This window comes from Balaenoptera ricei, chromosome 16 (assembly GCF_028023285.1).
Source record: "Balaenoptera ricei isolate mBalRic1 chromosome 16, mBalRic1.hap2, whole genome shotgun sequence".
NCBI classification, from domain to species: Eukaryota; Metazoa; Chordata; class Mammalia; order Artiodactyla; family Balaenopteridae; genus Balaenoptera; species Balaenoptera ricei.
The window spans coordinates 37238779-37259612 of record NC_082654.1 but is presented as its reverse complement, the minus strand read 5'-3'; the positions used below and the strand labels follow the sequence as shown (position 1 = coordinate 37259612).

The window sequence follows — 20834 nt, the reverse complement described above, 5'->3', positions numbered from 1 at the left end:
CCTCCCGCTCCACGGAGCTCGTGGTCGCCATCGTTCATCTCAAGTGTAGTGAGCGCGGCTCACTGTTTTATCACTGCTTCGGCTGCTCACCACGTGAGGGAGGAGTGTCTTCCCTCTGTCTTTGCTTTCAGGTTCATTCAGGTTCCTCTGGCAAACCTCGATTTCTTCCTGTCGATTTGACTTGAACTTCCTGAAGAAGCTCCCAGTGGCCCCCTGCCGATCGTGGCTTTTGCCGCTGGCGGAGGCTGGGGTCTCACCTCAGGGCAGAATGTCTGGGTCTGGCACCTGTCGGGCTGCCCCTGTCGGGCTGCCCCTGTGGGCGGAGTTCCCTTTGGACAGACCCGGGGCTCCACTCCCTACTGACCTTGCAGGTAGACGGGTGGACTCGGGGACAGGCTGGGGGCTGTGCTGGGCTTGGGCTCCTCACAGGTACTCTCCGTGGGGCGCGGCCCGGAGGCCGGCGTGGGCTGCACTTGGATTCCTGGTGCAGGCGGGGCCGGGTTAGACTGTGGCAGAAGCCGAAGCCAAGGGGGCCCCGGACCCTCACGGTTAGGCTGCCTTGGCCGTTCTGCACGGAGGCCTGGCCGAGGCTGGCTCTCTCCCAGCACTGGGGGTTCCTGCTCTGATTTGTGCCGGTGGAGAGGGAGCTGGGCGGTGGGCGGCAGCGGCGGTCTTCTTCCCCTGCCGGCTCGCTGGCTGCGCTGTGGCCCTCCGCCCTGTGCCCTGATCCTCCTGCACATCTGCGTTCCTCCTCGGAGTGTTCTCAGAGCAGCAGTTAGAGGTGGGAATGTGCTGCTTGCAGCTGGCGGGGGCCCTGTGCCGTTCCTGGGGGCGGGGGAAGGAGTGCTGCTGTTAGATCCGCTGAAGGCTGAGGCTTCAGGGTGACCCGGTAGCCCTCTGGCTCAGATCTCTTATAACCCAGGAGCAGATACTGGAACATTACCTTGTCTTTCTGGCCTCTCAGTGAGTCCTGGATCTCTGTCTCCACGTGTAACCATGGACGCCATGAATTCAGTCTGCCCGGGGTCCTGGTAGTCAGAGAGTGGCACCATGTAGAGCTTTAGTTCCTCATAGCCATGACCCACAGTAATCCACGGATCCTTCACAGTTTGCTCTAAAGGGCCTCTCTTGTTGGGATCGAGAATGAGACATTTCTCTAGCAGATATTCACATTCCATTGACAAGAATGGAATGTGATATATTCTGCTCAGAACCCGCTCCCACAGGTCCTTGAGTTTCCGTCCTTCAAAAGGCAGGAATCCATCGGCCAGTGTAGACAGGATGACTTCCTGTGGTTCTTCCCTGGAAGAGTTCCGGGCAGCATGAGGGGACCACCCCAGAAGGTGTCCAGCTTGTTGTAAAAGGTGCATTTGTTGCTGAAGCCAAAGTCTGATGTTCGTGTTCACATGCAAGAGCAGGTTTTCTGCCTTTAAGTCTCTGTGGACAGTACCCTCCTGGTGGACTCTGCTTTCAGCTGCTTTGCTTTCCTACTGCCATGAGCCACGAGGTGCTCAGACACCTCTCCTCCACTAGCGTCCTCCTGACAAGCGGAGAGTTTCCTCAGCCTCCGTCACTTCAAATACTTCACTATGTTGGGATGATCCAAGCCTTCATGATTCCTGCTTTGCGGGACAGTCTCCGGAGGCTGGAGGAGTTCCCCTGAGTCTCATCAACGATCTTCACGGCTCTTGCTTTCCCAGCCAGGATATGCCGGCCAACTTCACTGTAGCCCAGTCTCCCTTGATGATGGTCTCGAGGATCTGGAGGAGACCATGTGAATCTGAGTCTCTCCTCAACAGAGACGGCTCAGAGACCCCACAGCACGCTGGACTCACTGCTGTGCTTGGAGTCGAGGCGTCCTAAGGTCGGCTTACATCTGGGAAGAGCTGTTGAGAAGCTTGGTCCAAATCAAAAGAAAATCAGTTCAAAGTTCACCCCATGAACTGGTCTTTATGACTGAATCAAAACACAATGCCAGAAAAAACTAAGAATAATCAAAAGCAAATACCAACAAACTAATTTAAAAAGAAGAAACTAAGTAAAATAAAGAGAAACTGAGAAAAGTAGAAATAAAAGAATAAAGAAACAAGAACAAAAAATGAATAAAGAAAAAAAGGGAAAAACGAATAACAAACAAAACAAACAGAAAACCCACAGTGCCAAAGCGGAAAAAGCTAACTTTGGTCAAATCCTCCCAGGTCACTGAAAAGCAGCTTTCTGAGCTAGAAGGACTGATAACCTAGGCTCAGCTAGAGATTTATCTAGTTCTTGGAATTTAAAAACAATGGCTCCATTTGAGGTCATAGAAGAAATCGACCTGTCATGACTGGGATCATCCACAGTGATTTCTCACTTTTTGGTCTCCAGAATCCTTTACTCGTTTTTTAAAAAAATATTGAGTACCCGAAAGAGCTTTTTGTTTATGTAGGCTGGAGCAATCAGTATTTACCTTGTTAGAAATTAAAACCTGTAGGATGCTTCAGCAGCCTTTTCATTTCTAGTTTGAAAAGCTGTAATAATTTTTGGCTTTTAAAGAGCTCATTATGTCTACATTTAAAATATTTAATCATCTTTTCTTTAAACTCTAAGTGATTGTTCTCAAAATGGTGCCACAACTTAACTGGTATCACGATTCTATACCAAAATGTTCTGTTGCATAAGACACAATAAGATCCTTTATTAACATCTGAGGGAAGATAGCTATCATCATATTTCCATTTCTTGTTTATAGTTTTGCCCCGTTTCTTTGCAGTGGATTCCTCTCTTCCATGAGCCAAAGTTTCAGCATCTTTAAATGTAGAAGTTGCAGCTGTGAGTTGAGAAAGCATATCTACTCTTTTTAAGCCAACAATCCGCCATGCTCTGTGTCCCTCTTATTTGGCTTGGGATGGCGGGTAGGGTAGTGGCATCTGGGTGTTGTCACCAGTAGCTCGGAGAAGGAAACCAAGATGCCCCTGCATGATTTTTTTAAAACGTTTTATTGACGGATAATATAGATACAGAAAAGTGCACAAATCATGTGTGCCACTTGGTGGCTGGTCACAAATTGAACTCATGTACTTAACTGGCATCCCGGTCAAGAAACAAGATGTTACCAGCTTCCCCCGCCACAAGCACCTTTCCAGTCACTTTCTCCATGATAGTAATCACTATTTCGTCTTCTAACAGCATAGGTGAGTTTTGCTTGTTTTTGAACTTCACGTAACTGGAATCACACAGTATTAAACCCTTTGTGTCTGCTTTCTTTGCTCACTGTTTTTGTGAGATTCATCTATATTGCTTACTTTGTTATTCTAAATGCTGTATAGGTAGCCCATTTTTTATCCATTTTGCTGTTACTGGGCATTTGGGTATTTCTCAGTTTCTGGCTGTTAAGAATAGTGCTTCTCTGAACATCCTTCTCCAGTGTTTGGTGAATATTTACGTGGCTTTCTGTTGGATATATACCTAGAAATGGGACTGATTGCTTAAGAGAGCTGCATATTTTTGGTTTTAGTAGACACTGCAATTTGTACCAATTTATACACCCACCAATACTAATACATAGTATTGCCTGCCCTTTAATTTTAATCTTTCCGTGGGTGTGTGTGGTTTTAATTTGCATTTCCCTGATGCCTAATAAAGTAGAAAACCTTTTCATGTGTTTACTGGCCCTTTCCTTTTCTGTGAAATGCAGGATCAAGTCTATTGTCCCTTTTTCTATTGGGTTGCCTGCATTTTTCTTACTGGTTTGTAGGTATTCTTACATAGTTTGGCGTGAATGTTTTGTTGGGTTTGGCCCTGGACATACATTTCCTCTCCTCCCCACCCATCCCTTTAACTCTCTGATGCCACCTTCTACTATTTTATCAATTGCTCATCCCTTCCCTGCAGTTGAACTTCCTTCTTCCTTGAATATGCCCTACTAGGCACACTCCCACCTCAGTGCTCTGCACTAGCTCCTACTTCTTCCTGGAATGTTCTTTCCCCAGAACCACTTAGCCCTCTCCCTTACCTCCTTCAAGTATTTCCAGTGTCACCTTCTTAGTGAGGCCTTCCCTGATTTACATCTTTGGTCTTATAAAGTGTGTTGCAAGAACTATCTGCCACCCCCAATCCATTGCTTTCTTTCTTTTTTTAAAACTTTGTATTATGTAAAATTTTAAACATACACAAAATTAGAAATATTAGTATAAAGGCCCTTCCTCACAATCTTATTGAAATCTTATTTTATCCATAAATACTTCAGTCTGCATCTTTAATAGGTAAATACCTGTTTTTTAGAACACAGACATCATGCCACCATCCAATCTAACAAAAAGTAATAGTATCATATAATCCTAGTCCATATTCAAGTTTCCCATTTGTCTCAAAGATGTTTTGTTACAGTTGATATGTTTGAATAAAGGTCTAAACAAGATGTACCTGTTGCTCTATTATTTTTTCCCATAGCAACATTACCATTCAAATGCTACATATTTTGCTTACTTATTGGCTATTTTTCTGTCCCTCTCCCATTAGACTATCTATTCCATGTGAGCAGTGATTTTTGTCTGTTTTGTTCTTTGCTGTATCTCCAGCACATAGAACAGTTCCTGGTACATAGTAGACATGAAATAAATGTTTGTAGAAGGAATGAGTGAATGTGTGGGCAAGATGGATGTAATAGCCCGAGGGTTATGCTGTGTCAACAGGGTCACATCTGTTGTTTTCCCTTTCTTGGGGCAACTTTTCTGAGCCTCAATTTTCTCATCAGTGATATGGCACCAATAACACCAACTTTTCAGGGTTATTTTGAGAATTAGACAAAAATGAGTATACAGTGCCTGGCAGCTATTACACTCTCAATGTAGCTACTAATTTTATTTTTCATTGTTAACTGCCTTTGTTAGCCATATCTGTAAGACATAAACAGATGAAAGGACTGTAGTGAAGAACTTGGCCTTTCCCAAAGAGAGGTCTGGCCTTTGTCCCTGGCTCCTGGGAGGTAACCTGTAAACCCTTGGAATTTTCTGAGTGATAGGAATGTCTTTTTAATTTAGTTAATGCTAATGAGGTGACTCCTGGTGGGCCCCTTGGGCCCCTTGATATCAGCCCTACCTCTGGGGTAAGGGAGACAGCTGAATGCTGAGTTCAAGGACATGGGGCCAATCAATCAATTAATTATGCCTTCATAGGAAGTATCTATAAAAACTCTAGACACTGAAGATTGGGTGAGCTTCCCTGGTTGGCCATGCTCCATGCATATTGTCACATATCAGTGATGGGAGGGTAATCTGTCCTGAGGGTAAAGAAGCTTTATGTTTGGAAACTTCCCAGACTCTTCCCTAAGTGTCTCTTCACTTGGCTAATTTTTTTTTATCTGTATCGTTTCTCTGTAATAAACTGTAACCATGAGTATAAGCTTTCAGTTAACTCTGTGAGTCCTTTTAGTGTATGATCAAGCCTTAGGGTGGTTTTGGGAACCCGCTGGATTTACAGTTTGTGTCATAAGTGAGGACAGCCTTGGAGACTGTGCCTTTTAACTTTACAGGTGGACTCTATCCTGGTAGTTAGTATCAGAAGTTTTGGGAGACTTGACATTCTGAAGGACTATACCCTCAAACCTCACCTTTGGGCTAACTTCAAGTAGTTGGCGTTAGGAGAAGTGGGATTCAGGGGAATGACCCTGACTCACTGAAATACGTGGTTTGGGAAGAGAAAGGATGAGAGAGCAGGGCTTGACAAACCTTTGATTCCTGGTTGGCCACAAGGTCACCCATGGTATGGAATGATGGCTGTGCTGTAATCAGTTACTGGAAGTAGAAAAAGTCACAAGTGGAATATAGAAATGATGAATGCAGCTCCTCAGGAGTTAGCTCATTGGATGCATAAGGAAATGCAAAGTAACAAGAAAAAGGCAGAATACACAGTTCTTTGGTTATTGTTATTTATAAAAAGCTAATATAAAAGTAATCGAGAGGAGTGGTGGACCCAGTGACTGAGCTTGGATTTTGGCAGGACTGAGCTTCTGCTTCCAGCCTAAGGACCACTGCCACTGGGTAAAGTTCAACTGAAAGAAAAAAGTGTGTGGTACATCCTGACACTGGGACAAAATTGAATTCTGGCCATTCTGTGTTACATCCTCTAGCCTCAGGGCCCCTAGCGATGGGTAAAAAGAAAAGCAGGAGAAAGTCTTGGGTAGATCCTGACACTGGACAAAACTTGGATCCCAGCCTGTCCATGGTACAGCCTCTGGCCTCAGGGCTGCTGCCACCAGGTCAGGTTAAAATGAAAGTAAGAGTAAGTGAGGGTACTTTCTGACGCTGGGCAAGCTTGAATTCCAGCGGGCTGAGCTAGAGCGCCAGTCTCAGTCACTTCCAATGAGAAAAGTTATGATGAAACAACAGCACATCAGTGTATATGTGTACAAAGGTTTCATTTTACCTCTCTGAGTTCCTGGAAAGTGCAGAGCTTAGTCTAAAGTCAGGTCTGAAATGGCATTTAGTAAATACTTTTGCATGGTGTATTAGAATACTAGACTTGGTGTCCAGAGATCTGCTTTTAAATCCCTTCCTTACCATTTATTATCTTTTTGACTTAGGCTGCCAAACAGAATACCAATGACTGGTGGCTTAAACAAGAGAAATTTATTTTTTCACAGTTCTGGGGGCTAGACTAGGGTACCATCAGGATTGATGAGTGAAGCCTTTCTCCCGGGCTTGCAGACTGTGTCCTCACATGGCTTTCTTCTGCGTGTGCACACAGAAAAAGATATCTCTGGTGTCTCTTCCTCTTCTTATAAAGACACCAGTGCTATAGGATTAGGGCCTCATACTTATGACCTCATACTACCCTAATTACCTCCTTAAAGGCCTTATCTCCAAATACAGTCAGATTGGGGGGTTAGGACTTCAACATATGAATTGGGGCTGGGGTGGGGTGGGATACAATCCAGTCCACTGTAGAAATGTTGCTTAATTTTAGTTTGTATCTCATATGTGTCTTGCTTGGTAGGCCTGAAGACCAAATAAGGAGATGTATGTAGTAGACACTTAGTACTTGAATTTAAAATGTGTATCAATTTATTTGGTAGACCTCTGCTATGCACTAGACTATTGAGAGGAGGGGAGATGATAAAAGGAACTTAGAATTTATATAAGTAGATTGAACAGATTACATGTAATTTGATTATATGTTGATTTTCAGCTTATAAACTGATTTTCAGCATTTATGAAAAACACGTAGGAGTTTTTGGAGAAAGAAAACATTCATTTCCTGGATTTATATGCATTCTTTTTACAATGAGCACAAATGTTAAATAAGCCACTTTTAGTCATGACTGGTGGGATTGAACATCACCAGAAAGTAATTGATGTTAGAAACCTTTGAAATCTATGAAGTGAAACACAAATGTAAAGCATTTGTGTTATACTTACACCCTGCATCTTTCTCCAAAAGGCTTTGAGGTAGTTTAAAATAAAACCCCAAACCCCAAAATGCATTTGGTTGTTTCAGTTTTTTATGGCTTATTGACATCAGTCATGAGTAGTGGAGCTAGCAGTTTGAGGGATTTGTCATTTGTGTGACTGAGAACAAGACACAGCCAATTAAAAGAACTTTTAGGTTGCAGTGGGCCTGACACTTTTCGTGCAGATCTGACACAGGTAACATAGACTGTGTACATAACCAACTTCTTATTCTGTGCTTTCCAAACAACATTTGCCACACAATCCAGATAATTTTCACCACGTGAAAAACAAGGACTCATCTGGTGGTACAAAAATCCTAATACAATTTTACAGCAAACATTATGTATGTGCTTGCCATGAGCCAAAGGTCAATGCCTACTTGCCAAAACCACCAGGAACACATCACTAGTTGTAGCATTTGGGCTTATTACTCACTGCAGCAAGGGAGAAAGCACATCATAAGGAACTGAGGGGCTTCTCAGTAAGAGGGTATTAGGAGGTGCCTATTATAGGATTTGGTTTCTTTTAGGTGATTTTGTGGAGGGCTTAAGGAAGCAGGAGTTTGCTTTGAATTGGATGTCAGGAAGCTGGGTTCATTCTATGAAAAAAAAAAAGGCAGAGAGGAGTGAAGCCATGTATGGTCAGGCCACTCAAGATGGCTGTTCTCTTGCTCTCAGTTCATCCCCTGCTGGACCAGTGCCTGCTTCTCCTGTATCTTACTCACCTGACTGACCTTCCTACTTGCCCCGGGCCCCAGCTGGTGATTGTTTTCATCAAAGGGGCCGTGAGAGACGTGCCCATCTGCTGGTTTCCCTGGTAACTAATGAGTCCACCTGACATCAATTCTCCTGTAACTGATAATCTTCCCCCTGCCGCCCCAGGAGTGAAGACTGCCGCCATGTCCTGCCGTGGTGGGGTGTCGCTCCAGGACCTTGCTTCAGACCTGTAAGCTCCCCCATTCATTAAGTCTCTGTTGCTGATTCCAGGCTCTTTCTTTAGTCAGGAAGCTGGGCAAGCACAGGCCTGGTAGGCCTGCGGGGTGCTGCTCAACAAGCCATCAGGAACGGCAGGAGTGGAGGACTGACTGTGGGAGAAGGCAAACAAAATTAATGAAGCAGAGAGTTTATCTTGTTCATTTGGGGGGTGGGATGGGCAAACAGTAGGCCCTTTGTCTGGGGTGGGTGGTTTGTGCAGTTAGTGGCGGTAGGAGAGGGCTAAGCAATAGCTTGGGGCCAGATTATAGAAGGCCTTGAATGTAGGAAATGGGGAGCCACTGAAGATGTTTGGAAGGAGTGCCAAGAAATCATAAGAAATATTAACCAGCGCTCACAGCTCACCCTGATGTTCCTAACACGGAAGTGGCTTTCGTACTCTTCTGACCATGTTATGGTAAGAAATACATTTTACACCAAAACCTAGTACACACACACATGCACACACACGCCTGAAACTTAAGTTCAACAGAACACGACTCAGCCTCGCTACATGAGCTGCCCTCTATTTCCCATTCCATTCGACTACTCTCCACCTCTCTCTATGCCGCTTCGCTCTGTTCTATTTCATGCTGGCTTTTACTCACTAAATTGATTTTTCTTCCTACTCAGGAATGGCCCGAAGTTTGAAAACTATTGTTTTAAGGAGATGAATCAGTGTGGTGAGGGGAAATAGGAGTAGGATGGCTGTTCATAGGGAACAGCAATAGTTCATTTACCAAAAATTCATTAATTCATTCCATCAAAAACACTTATTAAGTATCTCTTACATACCAAGCATGAAGATACAAAGATACCCAGACCCAGTAGTGCCCTTGAAGAGCTCACGGTCCGCAGGGAAGACAGGTAGTCAATTCACTGTTGCAAGTCTTTAATAGATAGTTGAGAAAATATCACAGGATGATCTAAACTACCTGAGGAAACTAGGGAAGGTTTTACAGAGAAAAGGGCATTTGAGGTGGTTCTTGAAGACTGAGTTTGCTAAGGGGAGGGGACTGGTGGAGTGTATCCTAAGGGGAAGAGTCCTATGACAAGGACATGGAGGTTTGAAAGCACAAAGTGTGATCCGGGTAGGGTTGCCAGATTTAGTAAACGAAAATAGAGCATGGGGAATTCCCTGGCAGTCCAGTGGTTAGGAGTCTCTGCTTCCACTGCAGGGGCCATGGGTTCTATTCCTGGTCAGGGAACTAAGATTCTGCCCCGCAAGCCAAGTGGTGGGGCCAGAAAACAAAAAATAGAGCGCAGCCAGTTAAATTTGAATTTCAGATAAACAATAATGTTTAGCATAAGTATATCCCGTCAATGGCTGGAACATAGGTGAACCTGGGGGTGTATTGGGATCACGTTGTGAAATGTCATGAGAGAATAAGAATCTCCCCTCTAGACTCAAGCTCACACTGAAGGCGAGTTTGGGGAATAGTTATAGAATGCTTGGAAAGAAATTTAAAAAATAAACACAGAAAAATATTCAGCCCTTGATTCTTTAGCTTATTAACAATAAAGGTAGAATCCCAGTGTGTGGGTGGGATGATTTTTAATTATTAATGATTATTCATTGCATTTGAGTAATTCTTTCTCACCTTCTATCCTGCTGATTTTAATTGTTTCCAAGAGGCCTTTGTCCCCGTGTTTAGTTGAGAAGAGGGAATGAACACATTTTGCCCTGTATACTGATTTCCTATTACATTCTAGCCTGAAGTCACATTTAGGTTGGTAACAGTCATGGAATGAATAACACGTGTGTGATCAGCCAAGTGAATCTTTGTTGTGTTTAAGCAATTTCCCAGATGTAATAGACACAGGTCGTGTATCTTTCATCCTGTCCCCTCTACCCGCCTCCCACCCCCGTTTGTGGAAATGGTTCCCCTTCCTCAGCTACCCTTCAAAATGTTGGAAGGGTGGTTCCTGGCAGGCCAGGGGGACACGTGACCCAAGCTGGACCAGGTTGACTTCTGTCTCTCTTGTCATAGTTGTACTTGTGACTTTAAACTCAGGAGCTCATGGTAGCCGTGTTTTTCTGCCATAGGGGCTGGAAAATCAGAGGAAGTCAGTCAGTACTGGGAGGTGGGGGAAGGGGACATGGGCAGCCATTCAGTGAAGGAAGGAGAGAGAGCGTGAGCCTTTGTGTTAAAGCAAAAGCATACTAGAGTGAGAAAGTGAAGAACGAAGAGACCCAGAAAAAGAGGAGAGAGCGAGAAGGAGCTAGAGACAGAGACAGACAGAGATAGACAGACAGACAGACAGATAGATAGGGTTGATTGCATTCCTATCTTTGGGTTTTGTGCCATTTTACCTTCTGATGCTTTGATGTTTAAGATCACTTATGGTGGATTCTCTGACTTGAAACGAGTACTAATTAAAAAATCAGATCACTAAAGTTGTATTGAAAACCACTGTGATTCTCGTGGTTGAGTGGGGATTATGAGAGGGGTATTTACTCAGTAGGTAGAAGCTGACCCCAGAACTCCTTCATGGCACACAGGAAGAAGTATAGTCTTCATTAAACTGTGTGCACTGCTGCACGTGACAAAAACTACCCAGGCACACAGTTTCTCTTTTCCTCCTGGAGCGAGTTCTGGATTTGTTCTAGGAAAAACCCGTGGGTTTAATTTGAAGCCAGTTTATTTTGGTTGGTTGGGTAGTTGTTTTGTGGTACTTTTAATACTACACAAATTGGTGTTTCCCAGGGTGAGTTCTGTGCTCTCTGAAGCTGCTAGCTCAGCCGTGGAATAAAGGGGGGAGGGCGGTTCTGTGGTCGGGTCACGCTGGGGTTAGGTAAACCACTTTGTAGTACCCTGCGGAGCCTTTGCTTTGCTCATAAGCATTGTGAGTTTCTAAAAGGGAGAGAGCTGCTGCCGCATTTCCTAAACTCACTTGACCACGGCATGGAGTATTTCATCGGACTAGCATCTCCCAGGACACACTGTGGGATAGGATGGCTGAGCACATATGGTGTGGCGGGGTGGCCATCCCTCCTCCTTTGTGTAAGAGGGGACGTCTCCCACCCAGGGCCTCTGGCACGTGGCTTTGCTTTCCAGGTGACAAGAAAATGATCTGACTGCCAGTGATTCTCCAGTACTTTTGATGTTGCTAAGAGAAGAACAGATTATTTAAAAAAGCATCACCCAATAGAAAGGGAAAGCTTGGCACAGTGTGTATCTAGGTCAGGGGGTCCACAGACAAGGGATCCATGGAGAAAATTCAGGTGCTCTGTAAACCTGGATAAAAAAGAAAACAGTGTGTTCATTTTCATTAACCTCTGACTGAAATTTAGCACTTCCTATGGTTATGAATGTGGCAACAGACCCCGGTAGTATGAGCAGAACCTGTGACTTTGTCAGCAATAGAAATCATAGGCTTAATCATATTATGTCACAGTTGTTGCAGGTTTTTCAGAATATCATTTATGCTTCTTGCTAGTTTGAAATTATGGTAATTATTTTGCCTGCCATTAGATCGATCTTGTTATTTAATGCATTACTAAAGAAGCACATATTTACCAAAGTGGTTTTTTTTTTTTTTGGCCACAGTGTGCGGCTTGCAGGATCTTAGTTCCCCAACCAGGGATCAAACCCTGCCCCCTGCAATGGAAGCACGGAGTCTCAACCACTGAACCGCCAGAAAAGTCCCTCTCTGGGATTTAGGTGCCTTTTGTGTAATCTTCACTGGGTTGTTTCAGACAGAAAGTGGAAAATTAGCCAGGTGAGAATATAATCTGTAGTCGGTTAAATTGTGGCCCCTAAAAGATATATCTAGGTCCTAATCTCTGGTGTTTGTGAATGTGACCTCATTTGGAAATAGGGTCTTTCCAGATGTATTTAAACTAAGAATCTTGAAATGAGAACATCCTAGATTTAGGATGGGCCCTAAATCCAATGACAGTGTGCTTATACATGACAGAGAAGGAAAAGACTCAGAGGCACGTAGGGAATAGGGCCATGTGAAGACAAAGGCAGAGATTGGGGTGATGCAGCCACAAGACAAGAAATGCCAGAAGCCACCAGAAGCTGGAAGAGGCAAGGAACACATTGTGAGGACACAATGAAAATGTAGTTGTCTATGAACCAGGAAGCAGGCCCTCACCCGACACCAAATCTGCTGGCGTCCAGATCATGGGACTTCCCAGCCTCGAGAACTGTGAGAAATAAAGTGTTGTTTATAAGCCACCCCATCTATGGTATTTTGTTATAGCAACCTGACTGGACTAAGACAGACATTCTTACGCAGCTTCACCACATTTTCCATTGATTCAGAGTCCAGCCCCAGTTGGTTTTGAGCTTCATTTATCTATATTTCTCTCCAGCTACTCTCTCTCTTTTCTTCTCCTTTTATGATAGAATCAAAGGCACCAAAAGACCTAATAATTACTTCCTGTCTTATTCAGAGAGTTGTGTCAATGGCCCCAAATCAACAGGCGTGACTATACCTACCTGATCTGATTCTGTACAAATACATTTTCCCTCCTCTTGTGAAGGTCAGGAGGCTGGAACGATGAGAGACCTGGAAGGAGACGATTGAGGGAGGTCCCACTCTTTCTCTGGGCATTGCCCTGCTCCCACCCGCAAGAGCCTATATCCACACCCTGCCCCTCTACTTGTTCCTCTACTTTTACACACAGGAGCAGGAGAAGAAGGCTTTGCATGGAGGCGATTGTTACTGGCGTGTCACTGTATGGGGTGGTGCCCTTCCGGGGGCCATTTGCGGAAATGCCTAGGAGTTTCCTGAGAGAGAATTTAAGGTAAGGGAAGAGAGAATGGGAGGACACGAATTTGGTCTGGGGAATGTGGCTCAGTGTGAAAGGGAGGGGAGACTTTGGGAGTATTTTGCATCCCACACCTGCCATCCCTCCCTCCCTCCCTGTCCAAGGCACTTGTGCCAGAGCCTCGAGGAGTGGAGACTGAGATAAAGTACATTAAAGCTCCTCTATCACTGCAGTTTCCATACGTGGTGACTCGGGTACATGCAGGGAGTGAAGGCAAACCTTTCTGCCAGCTCACTGGGGAACAGGTGGCCTGGCCAAGGACACCAGGCTCAGCTTGGGCTTTGGAGAGAACAGTGGCAGGAGTGTCACCATGGCACGTGGAGCAGGGAGAAGCCCCATGGAGATTCCATGGAGCTCCTAGACACATTTGGGGGTGGGGGTAGACTAGGGCAGGGCTGGATTCTGCTCTTGTGGGTGGAAATGGAGCCAGAGAAACAGGGTTTTACTTCTCTCTTCTGTTTCTCTTATGGAGACTCTGGTTTTGACTCCAGGCTGGAATGACCTGGGAAACACTGGTGACAGTAGGGGTCTAATGCCAGTCACATCTGCTGAAAGCCGTCAGTGCTGGAGCTCATTGAAAAACCATAAGCTCACTTTTAAAAGCCAATGAAAAGAACTTATAAAACTTGCAATTTAGTGAAACTGATCAATAAAGATAATTTATTTTGTATAGATGTGGATAGTCAACTTGAATTACGCAATAAATCTCCAGGGTTAGAACACATTAAGGGCATCCTATCCTTTCTTCTGTTCCCATCATAAACTTGCAGTCGTGTGGCCAAAAGCTGCACCTGCAGTGAGAGGGTAGCTTTGGTCCTGCCCCTTCCTCCTCTGCTGCCCGGGCCAGCTCAGTAATGAGGATGTGTAACGCTTCAGGGGGCTTCCTGGTTCTCTGAGTGAAGGTACTGCTCCAAGGAGCTTCCAGAAAATGTCTCTGTGGCTCTCCTCTCTTGCCTCGGTCTCTCTCAGCCATCTCAGGCCTGTCAGTCAGGAGGTGTCTAGTATCTGGGAGCGTCTCAGCATCTCCACTCAGGCCTCCACGCACCCAGCAGCTTCTCCCGGAAGAGCAGCTAGGAATCCTGGGGATCAGGGACTCCCACTGGGTCACCTTTAATTGTGGGGAAGTGTTCTGCTTTTCAACCAAGTGCTGTGGTTACTGAGCTACCATGGGCAAGGTGCTGTGTGCTAGGCAGAGTGGGGAAATCTGCAGGGCTCTATATACTGCCGCCACCCTTAAGAGTGTTCAGGGAGAGAGAACACACACTGAAATTAGAAAAGGAAGAGAGAAGAAAGCAACAGGACGGTGTCATGTAATGGCTAAGAGCTTGGGCTCTGAACTCCCAGTGGCCCTGGGTTGACCCCGTAGGTGCGGGTCTCAGAACTCCTTGTCACCCGGTCGACACTACCCTTATGTAAAGGAACTGGCATCCTGTCAGGTCCCAGGTGCTGGTGGGCGACCTAGAAAATTGTGAGGAAGTCCCTTCAGGAAAGCTCAGGTCCCCTGAGGTGTGGGACAGAGGCATGAGCACATCACCTGCCTGTATCTGCTCCTGGGTTGCCGTAAGGATTACTAGAGCTGATTTATGAAAAGCAGCCAATTAGCACAGCTACTAGCACATAATAATCTCTCAAAAATAGTGCTATTATTGTTTCAGCAGGAAGAATTGCCAGACTCCTGAGGATGGAAGAAATTCCTGGAGGGATTTACTAGAGGGAAGAGATTTAGGCAGTAAGAGGCTTCTGGGGTGGGGGGATCTGAGAAAAGGTGACGTCAGGCAGATGTGCTGTAAGATGGCCTTAGAAAGTGTCATCAAGATATCACCTAGTGACTGGCCTTGGAACTGTGGAGGCAACCTTTATTAAAGATCTGTGGCTTTGTTACTGACCAGGGTTCTTGGCCTTCCTTAATCAATAGAAATTGATGAGAGGCCAGACAAGAAATTCAGGCAAGACTTTCGTGGGGCCCCTGCTGCAGCAGGGGGGGAGCGAAAACAAGGGACAGTTTCCTTGCCCGATCCCTGACGGGGGCGGGCGCTTTTGCCTTATATGGGGTGAGGGTAGGGGTGTGTCCAGGGGTCAGGCCGGAGGGGTGACTTAGGTGGTCTGCCCACCCCTTTGGTGGTGGTGTGTGCAGGGGCATGCACAGTACCCTGCTTTTGCTCCTGGCCCTTCAGAAGTGGAAGTTGGATTTTTGGTCTTTTTGTATCTTACTGTCCATAATTTGCCCCAACTGTGCATGCACGCAGCTATTTTTAGTCCCTTATAATTTCTTTGTATTCTGTTGCTGAAGGAGACCTTTGTCCAGGTGCAAGCACTGCAGCAAAGAGTCCTGGGTCCCAGGTCCCAGCCTGTCTCAGCTTGAGTCCCACAGACCCAGGAGAGCAGGAGGTGTTTTGAGTGGCAGGACCTGAGGGGAGCCAAGGCCCGGAGGCCAAAGTTCAGGGGGTGTTGGGGGAACAATGGGTAAACCCCACCCCTTCCCAGTTGGAGCAGAGGTTGGGTGCAAACTGTAAAATCGAAGAGAGCATCTTTGAGGCTGTGACAAAGGGAGGAGAGAGCTAAGGGGAGATCAGATACCTGGGAAGTCTAGAGCAGCCCCAGAGGGAAGTCACCTGCAGGGCAGTGCTGGGGTGTATGTGGGATGGGGTGCAGGATACCTTTCCAAAGCAGGACTCACCAGAGAAATACCTCTCCCGGCCCCGCTGGAGTGTATACCCTCCTCCCCAGCTAATTCGAGGCTCACGCCCCCTTCCCTGCCCTGGGCTGCTGAGCGAGACAGTGGGGAGGCCCGAGGGGTGCCGCTTACTTTAGCAAACAGCGGCAAGCCTGTGCCAAAGAATCCTGAAAACGATTAAGACTGCAAATTAAAGTTTAGGAAACACACAAAATGAAACAGGGCCTTTTAATATGTAGCCCCAAATAGGCAAACTGCTCTGTTGGAGCTATTCAGCTGCTGTGATGCTGGGCTGCCTGCAGCTGCGCTCTTACAACTAAGGTTGAGCAATGCACGAGGTGACCACAGCCTGTGAGGAAGCCGGCTCTGCACTGCGGCTCTCCGCCCTGCACCCTCCTGGACGCCAGGCGCTCCCTCCTGGCTTCCTGTACCCCCAGAATGAGACGGCCTCCCCCTTTCCTGTCAGTAGGGGCAAGCCCAGAAGGATGAGGCTGAGAAAAGGTCATTCATTAGCTGTAGAAGCTGGAGATTGGGTGACCTTTGCAAGGGCAGCTTTCACAGGCCCTGGAAAGCGGAGGGCGCCGACGGGCTCCCCCACTAGGGGGCGTGCTTGGCCGACTCACCAGCCCCTCGGCAGCCGGCCTGTGTGGGGGGAGTGGGGGGGGGGCCTCCACCTTCCTCGCCCATGGAGGCCTTCACACCCTCTTCACAAGTGAGTACTTTAAACAACACCATTTTCCTTTTGTGTTATTTATTTCAAAACGAATATACAGAAAATTTGGAAAACACAGAAGACCACAGACAAAAAAAAAAAAAAAAAAAAAATTGCCCACAATCCCTGAACTAAAGAATTCCTCTGTTAGCATTTTAGTGTGTAATAAGTTGAATTTTTTTTTCTTCTTTTTTTAAATTAAGTAACAGCTGGCATTGGCATTCATCTTTGGGGTGAAATTCTTTTTTCTTTCTGTTTTCTTTTTTTGAGAAAATAAACTGGTACATTTTCTGGTTCTTTTTTGAGAAAAATAAACTGGTACATTTTCTGGAGAACATCTTGCAAGAAGGAGAGAGATGGGGGTGTGGGGACCGGGTGTCCTCTGACAAAGGGGATTCAGGGGTGGGAGGAGGCTGGATGACCTGGCTTTTTTTTTTTTGCAACAAATTTAAAGAACATTTGTTGCATTGTGTGAATGGGTATTTTGGGGGTGCGGTGCGGAGGTGTTAATTTCAGGTCTAGATCAAAGCAAGCAGCATAAACACGGAGTCTGGGAAGAGGGAACTCAGCAGGCCATGAGCACAGAAACCCACGTGAAGCTGCAGAAATCTCGGGGCAGGCGTTTGGACTTATACAGTCTGTGGTGGACTGACAGGGGTGAGTCAGCTATATCCAGAAATTTGGGGAAGGAAAACATCCAGCTGGGTTATGTGTCGTGCTAGAAATTTATCGGTGAGATCTTATTTGCTTTTTTTGATTATAACGTGCCTGACATTAAGCTTTTGATTGCTGAGGCATCCACTTCAAAGGCATACATCTCCAACAAACACATTGCCAGCTATACAGCTAGATAAAGAGCCAGACCCCTTCCACCCATGAAGTTCCCCCTTTTTTTTAGGAAGCTCTGGTTGCCCTAGATAACTGACCTTTTGACTGAGCACTTGCTTTTCCTTCCTGCGCTTTAATTCTGGATCTTATGGTTTGTTTTTTTGAAGGGGGGTATTGAACTTATTACTTATTTTTATTAACTGCAGGGACATAGACAAATTCTTCACCTTTCCTTGTGTCATTGATAGAAATGTTACCGACTTAGGTTCTTGGACCCTTTAATTAATAGAAATTGATAAGAGGCCAGAGGAGGAATTCAGGCACTCGTGCTTGCAGCACGAGGGCGAGAAAACAAGAAACAGGTGCCCTTGTTTGCTCCCTGGGAGCTGGTTCCTTAAATGGGGTAAGGGTAGGGGCGATTGGTGGGTTGAGCTGCAGGGGTGGCTTAGGTGTTCTGCCCACCCCCTTGGTGGTACTGTGTGCAGGGATTATAATGCAGTACCCTGCTTTTGCACCTCAAAAGTGGCAGTTGGTTTATGGTCTTTTTGTACATTGTTGTTCATAATTTGCCCCATCTGATCATGTGCGCAGTTATTTTTGGTTCCTTATGGTTTCTTTGTATGCTGCTGCTCTAGGAGATGGAGGAGATGTTTGTTCAGGTGCAAGTACTCTGGTAAAGGATCTCAGGTCCCAGGTCCCAGCCTATCTCAGAAATAATAACAAAGTTCAAAAATACAAGATTCTGGAGGGAGAGTAAGGTTCTTCTGTAGTCTTTTCTTCCACAAGTGAGTTGTGACTCTTGATTCACAGGGTCTTCTGGGGATTTTTATGCTTTATCTCTTTTTTTTTTTCTTGATTTAGTTTTTCTGTTGTTTTTGTTTTATTGAGTACCTTTATTGTTTTCTTCTTTCCTGTTTTTGTCATATGTTCTCATCTTTTAAAAAATTATGTCTTTCTTTTTTACTAGCCATTTGTTGAATGCTTACTTCAATTGCACTGTTCTTTGGATTTGCTCATTTAAGATATATTTATCTCTATTATTGTAGTTACATCTCACAACTCTTTAAATGTGATGTGTTCTTTATCATCCTGTTCTAAATATTCTTTTTCCCCCAGTTTTATTGAGATATAATTGACATACACCACTGCATGAATTTAAGGTCTACAGCATAATGATTTGACTTCTATACGTCATGAAATGATTATCACAATAAGTTTACTGGACATCCATCATCTCATATAGATGCAAAATAAAAGAAAAAGAAAATATATTTTTTTCTTGTGATGAGAAATCTTAGGGTTCACTCTCTTAACAACTTTCATGTATAACATACAGCAGTGTTAGTTATATTAATCATATTGTACATTGTATGCCTAGTACTTATTTATCTTGTAACTGGAAGGTTGTACCTTTTGACTATCTTTTTCACCGTACAAAAATATTACATAATTATTGACTATATTCTCCATGCTGTACATTTCATCCCTGTGTTTCATTTATTTTGCAACTGGAAGTTTGTACCTCTTAATTTCCCTCACTTATTTCACTTATGCCCCTTCCCACTGGCAACCACCTCTTTGTGCTCTGTATCTGTGACTCAGTTTTTGTTTTGTTATGTTTGTTCATTTGTTTTGTTTTTGAGATTCCACATATAAGTGAAATCATACAGTATTTGTCTTTCTCTGGCTTAGTTCACTTAGTATGGTAATCCTTAAGTCCATCCGTGTTGCTGCAAGTGACATTATTTCATTCTTTTTTATGGGGAGTAATATTCCATTGTATATATATACCACATCTTTATCCATTCATCTGTCAATACACACTTAGATTGCTTCCATTGGATCTTATGTTTTAAATTCACCAGAAAAGAGTGAACACGTGAAACACTAGGCACCCCACCCTTGACCCCAATAAAGGCAGAACTTCAGGTCCTTTCTCTTTCTCTCTCTCTGTCTACCTGTGACCTCTCTGTGTGGTCTCAGGTGTACCATATACCTTCCAGGACATGTGAGTAATAAGTCTTGAGTTTTCAAAATTCCCTGATAGTTATTGCTGAGGGTGTCTTGCAATTACAATAAGAACCACAACAGTCAGTCCAACCAAAATATTGGCTCCAAAAAGGAAATGTCTGTGGGGCTCGCCACAAGTAGTACAGGCCCAGTTTAATGTCCCCAGGCATTTCTGGTCAGTGGCATCACTATCAATAGGCTGAGACTGATCCAAAACGATATTGTTATTTTATATACACACACACACACACACACACACACACACACAGTTTTTATCCTGTTAAAATTTTTCTTATTTTATATTCTTGGTTATTTTCCCTGTCCATTAAAAAAAAAAAAAATATATATATATATGCATGTGTGTAGAGATATATATATCTGTTCACACATGCATATATGTATATATACACAACATATATATATGTGTGTAAATACATGTATGAAACGTAAAATGTTTAAAAAGTGCAATATATTCCATCATTTAGATGAAATCCTGATGCCTAAATTTTGGATGTTGAGTGTGTTTGTACGGCAGTATTAAAGAAGACCTCCTGACCTGATTTTGAGGTCAGGGGTTGAATATTCACTTCTGAAATATCTTCCACAGCTCTGGCCTTTTCTGCCCCAAAAGACCACCCAGGAGTGCCCAGGCACAGTGACGACGATTCTTGCATTGCACTGGACTATTTCAGGTGTGTGTTTCTACTTCCTCCAGTACACTGGGAGCTCCCTGATCTCAGGACACCTCATGTCTCATCTTCGCAGCACAGCATCAAGCATACTGTGTAGTTTCAGGACATGTTTTAAATAAACATGAGTATTGAGTCAATGAGCAGACCTCCCCGCCCCCACCGAGTCATGGGCGGACACCCACCTCCATCAGGCTTTTCCCATTTTGGTGAAGTGGCATTCTAAGCTGACAGTTAAGTCTGCTGTGCACAGTGCTTAGTTGAGCCCTGAGGAGGTGAGCTTTCATGATTCCTGCATCCAGGTAACTGGACTTACATAGATTCTTTTCATGTGTGACACCCAGTGGGTTTTCCCAAGAGTGTTTTGTACTGTCCATTGTTCTGCTTTCTGAAGCTGAAAGTGAGTGGTGGAGGAGATGGGGAAAGAGGGGACAAGCTGACATGCCTTGATATTCGGTTATTATTTTGACTTTCCGTAGGTAAACACTAAAGATTGAATTCCAATTTTGAAAGAACTTAAGACCTCTAGAGGAAAAATGTGAGAACCAAAACTCATGTCTTGCTATTTTGAATTTGAATGGTTCAAAGGATGTCCATGCACGCAATTTCACCCAGTCTATGATTCTGTAAACTTTATTGTTTTTAACATTTCTGATACCTGAAGAATTAAGCTAACTAAAAGATAGTCTTCTTTTTATTGGCATCTGAGAAGGACCTTCCAGAACCAACACATCCTT

The 20834-nt window shown here is 44.6% G+C and overlaps 1 pseudogene; it reads right to left on the bottom strand.

Annotated features, from left to right (window-relative positions):
• Positions 1-775: 775 nt before the first annotated feature.
• LOC132350418 (serine/threonine-protein kinase MARK2-like) lies at positions 776-8393 on the bottom strand (annotated as a pseudogene).
• Between the last annotated feature and the right edge of the window lie 12441 nt (positions 8394-20834).